Raw genomic sequence first — 15898 nt, 5'->3', positions numbered from 1 at the left:
TCAGTTTTATAATATTATAAGTATAGATACTTACATTATCTTTATTTCTTTAGAAGAGAAAGATTTTTGGGGCAAATTTGCCGCCTCCTAAAACCCAGCCCTAGGATCCAGCCTACTTAACCAACTGGTAAATCCACCACTGAATAATTTTGACGACCTTATTCATACTACAAATGCAACGCTGCGTGAAATGAAAGATGTTTTAGAAATCATAAAAATTGGTAAAAAGTTTACCTTCTGGCGCTATGAAAAGCCAAAAACAGAAGATGAAAAACAAATATTTTATCTCTCTTCTACTTCAACTTGCAACATTCTTGCTATTATAGTAAGCATAATGTTTTTAATTTCAATGGCACGCTTTGACGCGTTCTATAATATATTTTATGAGCAAGTTGCACAAAACCGGAAACTAGGTCAATAGATGTGAGCGGACGTGAGCAAAATTGTAAACATAACGTGTACATGAAGTTACTGTAGGTTAATTTTTAACTTCAGATATTTAACATATACGATTAAAACATCAGATTTTATATGTAAATACACGTGTTTTTACATATTATAACATATAGTACATTTTCGTATCAATCGTAACATATTGAGCAAAACATCTATTATAAACTAGCCGACGCCCTTTCAAGCCCTATTTCACCACTTTAGAGTATGAATTAAAAAAAATTTTGAATTACATTATATTTTGTATTTTAAATTACATTATATTTCGTATTTACTGTAGGTTAATATTTAACTTAAGATATTCAATAGGGCTTTTGTGATGCTTTGCTCCTAACATGACGTACTTGCATGATAGTCGAAGTTCCCGTCACAGGTCGGTGAAGGTCATATATAAAGCTGAATAGTTTGTTTGTTTGATTGAACGCGCTAATCTCAGGAACTACTAATTCGATTTGAAAAATTCTTTCAGTGTTAGATAGCCCATTTATCGAGGTAGCCTTTAGGCTAAATATTATTCCCTTTTCCCTGCGTGAACAGGTACCACGCGGGTAAAACCGCGCGGCGTTAGCTAGTATAATATAACCTTATGAATTCGGAATGAATTTTATTTAAATATCAAATTAAATATAGCTGACAAACTTTTAAAATGACGAATGTTTGACTGTCGCTGGCTCTTCATCTATATAGTAGGTACTACCGGTAAAGCAATAATTTAATTTTTTTTAAAGTTATTTTTTTTTGCTATTGGTTTTTTTGCACCCTGTGCAAAAGCAATTTTGGTAGCCTCGAACCGTCAGCCTCACTTGCCGTGCCGTGATAGCCCAGTGGATATCACCTCTGCCTCCGATTCCGGAGGGTGTGGGTTCGAATCTGGTCCGAGGCATGCACCTCCAACTTTTCAGTTGTGTGCATTTTAAGACATTAAATATCACGTGTCTCATCGTGAGGAAACCTGCATACCAGAGAATTATCTTAATTATCTGCGTGTGTGAAGCCTGCCAATCCGCATTGGGCCAGCGTGGTGGACTATTGGCCTTACCCCTCTCATTCTGAGAGGAGACTTGAGCTCAGCAGTGAGCCGAATATGGGTTGATGACGACGAGCCGTCAGCCTCACCTGGTTTGGTGGTAAAAATATTCTGCATTCCCGCACTACATATCCAGGCTGATCCTTTGCGCAAACAATGAGTCAACTCAATTGTCACCGAGACATTTAGATTATCTATACTAATATTATATTAAGGTAAAGTTTGTTGGGTAATCTTTGGATCAACTGAACCGGTTTTAAAAAATGTTTTACCACGAGAAAGCCACGTTATTTGTAAGTATCATACGCTACGTTCTACTCCCGTATTCCCATGGGAATAGGAGCTACGCGTGTAAAACCGCGGGCCGCCGGCTAGTAACTAAGAAGCATTGATATAAAATAGGTTATGAATAAATAAATAAATTTAATTCGTTTTTTGTTTCTTGCAAAAATAAATATTAGGCGTATTTTATGCTCTGTAGCCCATGCGAAACTGCTAACAAAAATAACAATCTATTAATTAATAAAAAAAAAACAAAATAAACCAGCCTAACTAATGGTTTAATTATTCCTTTTTATTGACCCCATCCTCAGTATACATATAACACGTTAAAAGTTATTACAAATTAACACAAAGTCAAAACCGGATAAATGCGGTCGAGTCGTTCTCTCCTACAGAGGTTCTGTACATTGTAACTACATAATATTTAAACTTCTCATCCACCATGGGCATCAAATAAAGACTAGCTATATTATTCACGAATAATTAATTACATTTAGTATAGTATAGTCTTAGATTTTTCTCTATAATTGCACTTGTCAACTTGTACCTTTGAATGAGTATGAGAAAGGAAACCCTGGTCTAAACAGACTGGACAGATGCACAGATGGAAGGACAACAAAGTGATCTTATATTATACTAGCGGACGCCCGCGACTTCGGCCGCGTGAAATTTTGTTTTTCACTAATCCCTCGGGCACCATGGATTTTTCGGGATGAAAAGTATGTGTTAACATAGAGTAAAATCTATCTTCATTTCAAATTTCAGCCAAATTCCTTCAGTAGTTGCGGTGTTAAAGAGTAACAAAAATCCATACAAACTTTGGCGTTTATAATAAATAATAATAATAAATATATATATACTTAAACAATACACATCACTATCTAGCCCCAAAGTAAGCATACAGAGCAGCTTGTGTTATGGGTACTAAGATAGTAGAGATTATGATATTCACATACATTTATATACTACATAATATTAGTAGGATGTGCACCGTTTTATTCCTTTTGATGTACAGAACCCCAAAAGGGAAATCGAGGTGTGTTTTGCACTTTGTGATTTTTTTGTGATAACATGATTATTTTTAGAATACGCTACACTATTTCTAAACACGTGATATTCGTAGCACATTACTATACACGTGATATAATTACACTGGAATATTAAGTATGTTTTTACATTTGGTTTTTAGCGTTTCTCCTCTACTTAAATTGTTTATTGTTTTCTTGCCTATCTCGTGGTATGGGGTCGGTATCGTTGGATAGGTCTTTAAGAAATATTGTGTTTATAAGCATTTTATTTTTTAATTCAGATATCCATTTGTGCATTATTAAGATTAAGTTGTAACCCAACCTAACCAACGACGTATACATACCCACTTAACGTAACACGTAACCCACTTTCTTATTGTAGGCGTCCACTTATCTGCATCGTAGGTACGTATCGCATCAAACGGATAGATAAAATCCTTTCGACGCGATCCGTACGCTGCGGATCAGTGGACGCAGTGGTATAATTTTCTATACAAATAATACTAAATCCGTTTGATGCAATGCATACGATGCGTACAAAATAAAAAAACGCGGACCTCCTGTGGCAGTACCGACATTATGAAAACGAATAATGGTCGTCCTTTGAAGAATGTCGATAGAATTTTTGCCAGCGCCGATATAAGAATAAATTAGAGTAAGTACCTTTAGAAAAATTTTTCTAAACGAACACAGTAGGTAGTTGCCTACGCAAAAAGCAAAATAAAAAACGTGGTCCCCTGTAGCTGTACCGACACTATGAAAACGAATGCACTATACCTACGGTGCGGATTTGCGCCTACCAAAAGTCTAAACTCTTTGTAACGTTTGTAATATGAATTTGTTTGTGTACTGACTTCCTAACAAATTAATAAATCAATATTTCTCTTTCTTTTCTCCAAGAATACAATAAGGAACTTAAGCTAACTTATCCTAATAACTATACAAATCATGCCCACGTGGAATGGTGGCAAGAATACTGGCTGCATTTCCGCGCTGGACAGCCAGGCTGATCCTTTGCGAAAAAAATGAGCCAGCCCTTCTGTCACCAGTCGAGGCAACAAGCCGCGGTGAAATGGTAAAATATTTCTCCAATAAATAGATATTATATACAGGCTCTGTTTATCCAGCCCATACACGTAGAAATCTTAATAACATGTCTTTTACATGTATGTATTTGTATGGCCTAACCCATTGATTCCCAAAGTGATCCAGGTGACTCCCATGGGTCCACGGGACACTCGACAGGGGTCTACGTTGGCATGACAAACTCAACTGGGGTCATACGGTTCACAATTTCTAAGCGGGATCCATAAAATTTTATCTAGCTTCATACCGAATTGGGAGTTTTCTAAGTAAAACAAGTGAGAATTTCTTGGTTCCTTGTGCTGTAATTAGATCTTAAAGAAATAAAGTTGGTTGGAATAGTTTTTTTTTTATTTTTTGAATCCACAATTAATTAATAATAATTAATTTAAATAATCAATTCTAATTTTTTTTTAAATAATGTTGTTATTTTGTCAGAATTCAGTGGACACGCAAATTTCCATAGTTAGAAATAATTTTCACATATTTTGTAGAATTTTGGGAAATAAATATACGGACTGCGCCACATGGCCGTATGATAAATGTAATATACTAATTAACAGGAACCAGCTATATTTCGAAATTAGTCTATGAGAAAAAATGTTTGGGAACCTCTGGTCCAGCCCGTTATTATGGCATAATGATTAAATCATTTTAATCGATTGAGATCCCGTCAACTCGTGGAAACATACAACTAGGAAAAACAAATTAGGTAGCTACAATAAACAGATACCTAAATCGAGTGCGTCAGTCATAAAAAAAACCTATTTACGTTGATCATTGTCACTGTCGATTAAGTAATATAAATAACTAGCTTTTGCACGCGTTAACGTAACGCGTTACAACTGACGTTCGCGTGATTGACACTTGCACTCGACAGAGCAAACTTCAGTGTGCCTAGTGGGAGTTTTCATTATTTTCATACTGTTACTATCGCGTTAACGTAAACGTAAATTCACGAATCTCTCGGGAACTATGTATTTTTTCGGGATGAAAAAAAGCCTATGTGTTAATCCAGAGTAAAATCTATTTCCATTGCAAATTTCAGCCAAACCTGTTCAGTAGTTGCGGCGTTAAAGAGTAACAGTTGTGCAGTAGTACCACTAGATGGCGCTGTTTCAATTCCTTAGAAATTTGCGTTTACGTTAACGTGATCGCATATCAAAATGCCACTAAGCCCTCTGAATTCACGACCACACGGGCCTTAGGCATGTTGACTTTTTACGACCGACCCCTCACGAAAACATAATAATGTGTCGGGGTTAAAATTCAATATCGATCCGCGCTAACGAATAGAAAAGTCGTAGCCACCATTACCACGATATCTATTCGTTCCAGCGAAATTCCTAGTACAAAATATAAATCGTTAATTGGTAGTCAAGTTGCAATTTTGACGAGCGCTTACGTCGAAGTCGAAGTTGATTGACGATACGTAGACGATCGCTTCAACCCCAGACTTCTTCGAAAGTTTCTATGTTGCTGCTGTCAAAATATTGTTCACACCTCTTCGAAATTCAAAAATGAATTAGTTTTAATTGAAGAGAAAAAAAAAGGTTGTTGGAGTGTGTGAACGAGGAAGTGAAATGATGAGTTGACGAGTAATTGAGGCGAATTGACATATATTTGCCATTTACAGCGGTAAACGCGCTCGCGTAGAAGAAGCCTATTCAGTCTCATTTTTATAAGATGCGATTTTGTTCAGATTCAGGCTCAGAGTCACACAGCGGGCGATGGAACGAGCTATGTTAGGAGTAGGTATCTCTGCGTGATCGAATCAGAAATGAGGAGATCCGCAGAAGAACCAAAGTCACCGACATAGCTCAACGAGTTGCGAAGCTGAAGTGGCAATGGGCGGGGCACATAGTTCGAGGAGCCGATGGACGTTGGGGTCCCAAAGTGCTGGAATGGCGACCCTGCACTAGTAAGCGCAGTGTTGGCCGACCCCCCACCAGGTGGACTGACGACATCAAGCGAGTCGCAGGTATTCGCTGGATGCAGGTGGCTCAGTATCGTGATGTTTGGAAGTCCCTACAAAAGGCCTATGTCCTGCAGTGGACAAGACTCTATAGTCTTACAGACTAATAATCGTTAGGTGGTGGTTTGATCCCCTCCGCTGGACACCTCTTTAAACAGCCCTGACGGTAGTATCGCTGTAAAAATGGAGTAACTTCTCCCATTTTCCCAACATTTCCCTTCACTGCTCTGCTCCTAGTGATCGTAGCGTGATAAAAAGTATACTATAACCTGCCCAGGAGTATGAAGAATAATTGTATCAAGTTTCGTTAAAATCCGTCGAGTAGTTTCTGTTTCTATAACGAATATACAGACAGACAGACAAAAATTTAACTGATTGCATTTTTGGCATCAGTATCGATCACTAATCACCCCCTGATGGTTATTTTAGAAATATATTTCATGTACATAATTGACCTCTCTACAGATTTATTATAAGTACTTATAGATTTATTTTTATGATTTAGCGGTCTTATCTGTAATAGTAGCTAGTTAAAGAATCCCATTAAAAAGTCCACATCAATATACTTGTACCCATATACCACATAACAATTATAATAACGGTTCTATTATTAGTGCAATCATTCACGACATAATAAGTGAAGTAAGGATGAGTTAATCACACATCAACACATATAAATAACATTGAAGTGTCTGTCTGTAATCTATACTAATATACCTACTGATCTATACTAATATTATAAAGCTGAAGAGTTTGTTACTTTTGTTTGATTGAACGCGCTAATCTCAGGAACTACTGGTCTGATTTAAAAATCTTTTCAGTGTTAGATAGCCTATTTATCAAGGAAGGCTACAGGCTATATATTATCCCCGTATTCCTACGGGAACGAGAACCACGCGAGTGAAACCGCACGGCGTCAGCTAGTAATATTATAAGACTGAAGAATTTGTTTGTTTGGTTGAACGCGCTAATCTCAGGAACTACTCGTCCGATTTCTTTCAGTGTTAGACAGCCCATTTATCGAGGAAGGAATAGACTATATTTTATCCCCGTATTCCTGCGTGAATGGGAACCACGCAGGTAAAACCACGCGTCGTCTACTAGTGTACAAATTATGCAACAAATGCTACCTATTTATTAATATCATCTCATAAGAAATATCATCAGTAGCTCATTATTTATAACGCAAAAATAAGCGTTGCGAATCACAGTAAACCACAGCAATCACAACATGACCTGACACTAAAAAATATTCCTCTGGCAGTTGCGACTCGCGACCCGCGACTCGCGACCCAGTCCCTCTAGCCTACTGGCATGTCGATTTTCTTTCTACAATCGCGAACGAACTACGAACTAGAAAGATGTATGGGAATGACATTTGCTATCGATATCGACAGGTCACGTGATCAAGATCATTCCCACATATTTCTAGTTTTCGAAGCGTTTAGCGAATCGCTTGATCGTTCGATCGTAGAAAGAGAATCGACATGCCACTTGGCTAGGGAGTCAGGTCAGCAGGCTAATTCACTATCTTTGACGTGTGCTAGTTGACATGTATGAAATTGAGATTCTATGTAACAATTGTCATCCAGTGTCTACTGGTGGATATCATACAGTAGGTACCTAGATGATATTTTTCAATTGATTTGGTGTTTATTTAAATAGACCGAAATCGTGAATAGGTTTCAGGGGAATCTTTTACGATTATTATTATCATTATCAACCCATATTCGGCTCACTGCTGGCTCGGTTGCCCAATTGGCAGACTTCACACACGCAGAGAATTAAGAAAATTCTCAGGTATGTAGGTTTCCTCACGATGATTTTCCTTCACGTTTGACACACGTGATATTTAATTTCTTAAAATACACACAACTGAATAGTTGGAGGTGCATGCCCCCGGACCGGATTCGAACCTACGCCCTCCGGAACCGGAGGCTGAGGTCATATCCAATGGGCTATCACCGACTCTTTTTTACAATAGTGACTTATAATAAACAGATTTGTGTTCAAAATTTTCTTTAATATGACAATCAACGTCTATTTGTGATAAATTGGTACTCGTATGTAATCGGTATTTTATAGAGTTCCGAACGTCGGAGTACAAAAACGGAAATCATATAGAATCGTTGCTTGTCCGTCTATTCATCTGTTACGGTTTATTTATGACGAATCTACTGGATGAATTATTTATTTAAAATTAGCGGAACTAGCAGACGCCCGCGACTTGTGTGGAATTCAGTTTTTCACAAATCCCGCAAGAACCATGGATTTTTCCGGAATGAAAAGAAGCCTACGTATTAATCCAGAGTAAAATCTATTTCCATTCCAAATTTCAACCAAATCGCTTCGGTAGTAGCGGCGTTAAAGAGTAACAAACATCCATACAAACTTACGCGTTTATAATATTAGTAGTATACAGATATCGTCATCTCCACAGAATATAGGACACCTATGCTTCGTCTTATCCATTTGAAAGATGAAACAAGAATTTTCCATTAGATTCTAGATCAAGAGTATTATGAAATGACCTACCTATAGACAATATTTCCGTCACAACAAAGTGTCCATAGAGCAGCGACAAAACCGTTAAACCTCCATAACATCAGACATACACTTGACCGGCCCGTTATGCCACTTTTACTTTTCTGATATATGCGTTAATAATTATATATTCGAGGAAATGTGGGTTAGTAGTGCCAAAAGATTTCGCAATCAACTAATATTAGATAAAATCCGGTAAATTAGGTAATCGACATATTTGTTGACAACAACTAATAAGAAACGAGATAATCTTAGTAATTCCATGGTCATGGATTCTTTTAAAATGGTCACCAAACTTTAAACATGAGTAGATCTATTTAATCGTGTATTTAGATGCATTATAATGTTAGTCTTGATATAAAACGTGATGCAAGCGTATCGTGAAAAACATATACGTCCACACGAGCGTTAATATATTTCCGACAAGGAAGTCACATCTTGTGAAAGTAGTGTTTATAGAACCCAGAAAAAAAAATTTCGACACATCGGCGTTATAATACAATGAGTGACATAAGAATGTAATTAAAGAAAACAATTGCGTAACCCACTCACCTAATTAAATCCTGAAAGTCACTGCCACGATGTAAATAAAACACTGGCACTCACAGAATAAAAAAAAAAGAAACCACCACTATAAATTTGAAAGCCAAACGGTCTTCGCCATGGCAGATTGTAGACTATCGCTACCCACCAAAATATGAGGCCGAAATGATTGTTATATAATCGTTTATTACAGCATATTACATAAAAATTGCCGTTGGGCACTCAAGTTGTATATTATGCAAAGAATGGTCGAATTTCTTGACGATTTTTAGGTTACACGATGAGTCCTTTTGGCGCGAATTCGTGAATTTAAATCTATAGATGCGCGCGAGTTGTCAAATAGAAAGTTGATGTGCATCTGCGAAGAAATTGTCTGAAAGCGTTCGCAATACTAAATTGTATTATTTCCCCCTACCTTTGTCAGTAGGTAGTAGGTAGGTGGTAGGTAGGTCATATCGGACGTGTTTTAATGTCTGACCGTCGTGTTGTAATCCGATGAATGGGCGATCCGACGAATTGCTTCTTGTTTAAATGGCCTTCAGGTCAGGTGAAATTTTTTGCGAACTCAGCCAGCCGACTTCGCAAAATGTTTACACTTTTATTGTGAGTAATGTGCGTTATTAGGTCATGCATTCTATGTTGTTTTAGTGGTACTTTTTTTTAAAGCAGGCGTGATAGTCCAGTGGATATGAACTCTGCCTTCGATTCGGATAGGTTTGAATCCGATCCGGGGCATGCACCGCCAACTTTTCAGTTATGTGCATTTTAAGAAATTAAATATCACGTGTCTCAAACGGTGAAGGTAAAACTTCGTGAGGAAATCTGCATACCTGAGAATTTTCTTAATTCTCTAAGTGTGTTTTTGTTTTTTTTTTTATTCTTTACAAGTTAGCCCTTGACTACAATCTCACCTGATGGTAAGTGATGATGCAGTCTAAGATAGAAGCGGTCTAACTTATAAGGAGGAGGATGAAAATCCACACTCCTTTCGGTTTCTACACGACATCGTACCGGAACGCTAAATCGCTTGGCGGTACGTCTTTGTCGGTAGTCGGAACCCAGGACCTCCGTCATTAAATCCACCGCGCATACCACTGGGCCACGGAGGCCGTCAAAAAGGCGTGTGAGGTCTGCCAAACCGAATTGGGCCAGCGTGGTAGATTACTGGCGTAATTCCTCTCATTCTCACTGCTCAACAGTGAGCCGAATATGGGTAGATTAGCTACCCATATTCGGCTCATTCATATTCACATGGTCTATGGTTTGTTTATTTTCATTAATTTAAGAACAATTTAATTCAATTATTATTAGGTGTGAAATGACTAGTGTTGACAATTTTTCATGATAAATCTAAAGATTTAATGATAAAAGTTAATTTCAAAAAATTAGTACCTTGCCAACTCTCGTCTCATACAAAAGAATTCAACGCGTTTTGAGCCTCTATGCCAGAATAGGTAATGGTATCCTATGTGATGCCTTTTATTCAAATCCATTCATCCAATTTTGCCAAATTCTAATTGTTTATTTAAATCTTAAATCGTGGATAGACATACTTTTCGACCGAAACCAACCAGTTATACAATAATAATACATTCTAAGTAATCTCCGATATTACTAAACAAATTTTCGAACGATTTTCACATGTAGATCAAAATCGTTTAACAGAAAATGAATATTGTACTCAAACTTTGGTTTTCATTATTTTACATTGGATATATTATGTTACCCAAACTCTAGAATAAAGTTTCTGTATTCGACTTAAACTCGTAAGTGTGTTTGTTTGTTTGAGAAATCTCAACTAGAACCAATTTGGATGAAGTTTTAGTAATTAAAAAACTAATTTCTGTGCGCTTTCTCTTGAAAAAAATTCAAATTCAGTGTTGTTTTTTCATTAATCTGATTTTATGAAAAAGCGAGTCCATCGCTAGAGACTCTTAAAATATTATCTTTAACGGTGTTTTTCGAAGTATTACTGTGACTCTAATTGACTGGGGACATGGTTTCTCGTAGTACGTTGACGAAAACATTAAAAAAACTCTATATACTTGGACCCTTAACCTTCCAAAACTTTCACATTCCAGGCTCCATGATAATGGCCGCATTATAGGTTAACAAACTTCCAATTTTATTATAATGAGGTGTGTCTGGCTGTTGTAGGTTTAGGTCCACTATTTTTTTTATTCTAAACAAGTTAGCCCTTGACTACATTCACATCTGAGGATAAGTGATGATGCAATCTAAGATGGAAGCGATGGAAGTTAGGAGGAGGATGAAACACACCTTTCAGTTTCTACACGACATCGCACCGGAACGCTAAATCGCTTAGTGGTACGTCTTTGCCGGTATGGTAGTAATTCGCCATGGCCGAATCCTCCCACCAGCTAGACTTGCACCAATTAAGTAGACCTCAATCGGCCCAGCAGGGGATCGAACCCAGGACCTCCGTTTTGTAAATCCACTGCGCCACGGAGGCCGTCGAAACATCCGTCGATTCCACAAAAACATCTACTAAAACAATGTATGATTATTTTAATGTAAGGCCAATTCTACATAGGGTTACCCATAACAATATACATGTATTTTTAAGTCAATTACACATCACAATGACCTAGCTATAAAAGGTAGGCAGGTGATTAAAAACATTCATAAATTTATCAACTCGCACTCAAAATGTGCTGTGAAAATATAAATTACATGACCTTAATAAAAATTTATTCGATGTAATACTGAAGATGCGTTTAAATATAATAAGATGTAAGCACTTGGGCATCCTTCCGGTCTTGCCTTTTTTTGAAAAGAAACGCCTTAAAAAAATTACATTTAATTTTTAATCGTTAATGTCCAGACAACCTTATTCTCCTTTAAGGTTACAATGTACAATGCTGCCGCGTTTAGTAGACAGCACAATACTCAATAATCAGCTGTCAATCTCGGTTCCTAGGTTCAAATCCACAGTTGTTTATAAACAAAATATTACAAAGAAGTAGATTTGCTTGTATGTTTGTTTATTTACTACGATTAAACTCAAAAACCACTCAACTTATTATGATTTCTTTTTTCTGTTAGCCCTTGACTACAATCTCACCTGATGGTAAGTGATGATGCAGTCTAAGATGGAAGCGGGCTATCTTGGTAGGTGGAGGATGAAAATCCACACCCCTTTCGGTTTCTACGGCATCGTACCGGAACGCTAAATCACTTGGCGGTACGTCTTTGCCGGTTGGCTGGTAACTAACCACGGCCAAAGCCTCCAATCAGCCAGACCTGGACCAATTAAGAAAATCTCAATCTGCCCAGCCGGGGATCGAACCCAGGACCTCCGTTTTGTAAATCCACCGCACATACCACTGCGCCACGGAGGCCGTCAATTATTTTTTCAAGTTTAATGAGATACTTCGTCACCAAATAACACAGGTTCTATTTTTACATTTGTTTTTCCACGGGAACGGGATTTACGCGGGTGATGCCACAGAGCGCCTTGTAAAGTCTGTATACACTTTCAATATACTCTGTAATGTCTGTAATACGAATATTCAATCGGTTGAGTGCCTAGCAATAGCGTTTTGTTTAATTTAAAGGTAACGATTGAGCGATTTACGAACGTAAGATTTGCTTAAAAAAGAACAGCTGTAGTTATTTTGATTTATTAGATAAAAACATATTATGTTTATCATAGAATTATCTTATTAATACGACTATAGTCAAATTGAGTAGGTATTTTAAACTATGTAAACAAACAAAAACAGCTGACTCAGGGGTGCTCAACATTTTATCATTATTTACGAATATTATCATGAAATAAAACTTCCTGTGATAAACAAATATTTTTTCAATTCTATATTCCTATATAATATATCCTGTTATTTATCAAACAGATAATGCTTCACTTATATTAAGGGTTCCGTAGGCAATAAAGAACTCTTATAGTTTTGTTTCTTTATTATGTAGAAGCAAGCATAAGGTTTCCTCGACATATTTAAACACATTAATCAAAACGGTTTTCTCAGAGGACGATAAGGGTGATTGATTCGTACGTTTCTTTTTTGGTGACGGAAACAATAGCAACGCGGAATAACTGATCCGGCTAGTACCAGGCTCCGGTTCACTAATTTTCGTACTAAACTAAATAAAATTAATTAATTAAACTGATAAAAAACCCGACTGCATAAATGATAAAAAAACTGAAAAGAAAAAAAGCTCAGTCCAGAAGTGTAGAAAACAATTAGAAAACAGTCGGGACCTATTATTATATTGAATAAAATTTCGTCTACATTTTTTATTAGGTCCCGACTTTAGTTTGATCAATTTTTATATCATTTATGCCGGGTTTTTATATTTGTTTAATTAATTAATTTATTTCACACTTTTTAGTTACGATAGATGGTGAATTTCGGATTTATTGGTTACGTTTGTTACAAAGTACGATAATGTATACCTAAGTCCAACCGAAATTAAGTAAATATTCAAAAAATCTACGCAACCCTCGGTGGCCGAATCCGACTCGCACTTGTCCGATTTTTATAATCAATATATTTCTTTTAGTCTATTTTAGGTGTTTTATAACTACACTTCATAAACCTCGCACCTTATAGTCGTCCGCCTCGCGTATTATGTATAGACTTAATTAATATTAGAATTAATAAATAACGTTATCCTAATTGTAGTTTTTTTAACATGGCCATGATATACTATTTTGAAATTCTCACAAAAATCCCTTGAATTTGATTCGCATGTTGCAATATTCACAAAAAAAAACTTCACCCCGATTCTATAGCGTCTCACAGTCGTCTTGTTGGTTTTTTTTTTCTAATTTCACCTATCTAAGAACACTTGGGTTATTAAAACAAATCTAACGTTATCTGAATTACGTAAATTCGTTCAACGGTTTGGAAGATATGAGGTAATAAAGAATATTACATACATACATACAAGATACGCGCGAAAAACATAGCCCTTCTTGCAGTCGGGTAAAAACAGTAAACAAACAACAAATAAACTATAATTAACAATAACAACGAAACGAGAACAAAACGAAATAACAAAAATTACAAGGGAAGAAAATACGCACGACAGACTGGATTTAGTTAACGAATCATTAACGAATACTGATATATAAGTAGGAGTATTAGTCATAGACAGCAAATAAAGTAGTGTTCTGTGCTGTGAAGTGTGAACTGTCAAATGTCAAATCTTCTTTCACTTATTAATACAAAATCAAAAAAATTATCATAGTATATGGTAATTCTGCAATAAATGAAAGGTTAAATTCACATTAAAATAAAAGAAATCATCGTTTTAATTACAACTTCTTTCTTCTTTTGATATGAAAATACGACATTTATAAAATAATTAAAGTTATAATTTAATTTTATAAATGCACATTTAATACCCATAAAACTCAATATCTTTATTTTTCATAATGGTTTGTGACTCATGTCTGCTTGGGTTCTTTTTATGACGTTTGTATTGTTTTTGTGCAAACTCTATATATTTAACATAGAGGAATTAGAAATGGAAATGGATCGCACCCAAATGCAGCAACAAAATTGTCTGTCGTTTTTTGAAGGGTACGAGGTAAACTCAGTCATCGATAATATTTAACAAAAATAAATAATAAAATATTTAACAAGAATAATATAATCTGTACACAGTATATTAAATTAATGGATCGATGTTTTGCTGTTTGTTCGTTCGTTAGAAGAATAGTATCTATTTTTCTTTTAGATATGCTTGTTTTTATTACAAATTTATTATTTATTATAATTATGTTTTTGATGACCTCCGTGGCGCAGTGGTATGCGCGGTGGATTTACAAGAAGGAGGTCCTGGGTTGGATTCCCGACTGGGCTGATTGAGGTTTTCTTAATTGGACCAGGTCTGGCTGGTGGAAGGCTTCGGCCGTGGCTAGTTACCACCCTACCGGCAAAGACGTACCGCCGAGCGATTTAGCGTTCCGGTACGATGCCGTAACCGAAAGGGGTGTAGATTTTCATCCTCCTCCTTACAAGTTAGCCCGCTTCCATCGAACGTCACGTCATCTTTTAGTGAATTAGAAGTTGTTGACCATTTTTCATGCCATTGAACTACTTACTACACAAACCGGAATGATTAGGGAGTTTTTTCAGTCGACGAAAACGATTACAACAATGAAACATCGATACGATATAAGTATACACGCGTTAGATCGTTGATTGATTGACAGAGAGGTAACGTCTTGCGAGGCAGGTCCTTCTATAATTAGTCCAAGATAATTAATTAATTGTATGTGAATCCGGGTTCAAAAGGGCTAGAACCCAGAGCCGTAAAGCTTATTATTAAAAATAAAATGTATGTGAATCGAAACGAAAAGTGTCGCCTAAAAGAACCTTTTTGAGCAGTGATATTGTTGTGTAAAAAGCCTAAAGTTGTGGACTATAGTTTTAGGTTGGTAGTCTCAAAGAAAAAAAGCGCCTTCGGCAACTTAATAGCATTAATACAGGTAATAATATTTGCTGTGTTCGTTTTTATTTTAATGCATTCATTATTATTATTTCTATGTACACCAAAAATACAGAAATAAATTACAGATGAAGCAGAATGCAAAAGGTATCATTTACTCTGAAATTCTGATTAGTAAGCTGCATGGCTTAATCTGGCATCTATACATAGTTCAATTAAATTCTTCTTTCATTTGTGACAACTGGGCACGGTTTAACTCGCCAGTATCGATAAGACTTAGTTCTGACCAATAATACATTGTAATCTTTGGTTCTGACTACTTTAGTATTTTAGTCGAGTACGAACAATTTTTTTTTTTTTTTTTTTATTGAGAAAGAATACAATAGAGAACTTAAGCTAACTTATCCTAATAACTTTACAAATCATGCCCACGTGGAATGGTGGCATGAATACTGGCTGCATTTCCGCGCTGGACAGCCAGGCTGATCCTTTGCGCAAAAAATGAGCCAGCCCTTCTGTCACCAG

The 15898-nt window shown here is 36.4% G+C and overlaps 1 protein-coding gene across 1 annotated transcript in view; it reads right to left on the bottom strand.

The window, feature by feature from the left end:
- Positions 1 to 9309, bottom strand: part of LOC112047614 (fatty acyl-CoA reductase wat) — a 44335-nt gene extending 35026 nt beyond the window's left edge. Inside the window, exon 1 of the mRNA XM_052883236.1 lies at positions 8945 to 9309. The gene's annotated coding sequence lies outside the window, so the exon portion shown is untranslated. The remainder of the gene's footprint in view (positions 1 to 8944) is intronic.
- Between the last annotated feature and the right edge of the window lie 6589 nt (positions 9310 to 15898).

Source organism: Bicyclus anynana, chromosome 8, assembly GCF_947172395.1.
Source record: "Bicyclus anynana chromosome 8, ilBicAnyn1.1, whole genome shotgun sequence".
In the NCBI taxonomy this organism is placed as follows: Eukaryota; Metazoa; Arthropoda; class Insecta; order Lepidoptera; family Nymphalidae; genus Bicyclus; species Bicyclus anynana.
This window is presented reverse-complemented; position numbering and strand designations above follow the sequence as displayed.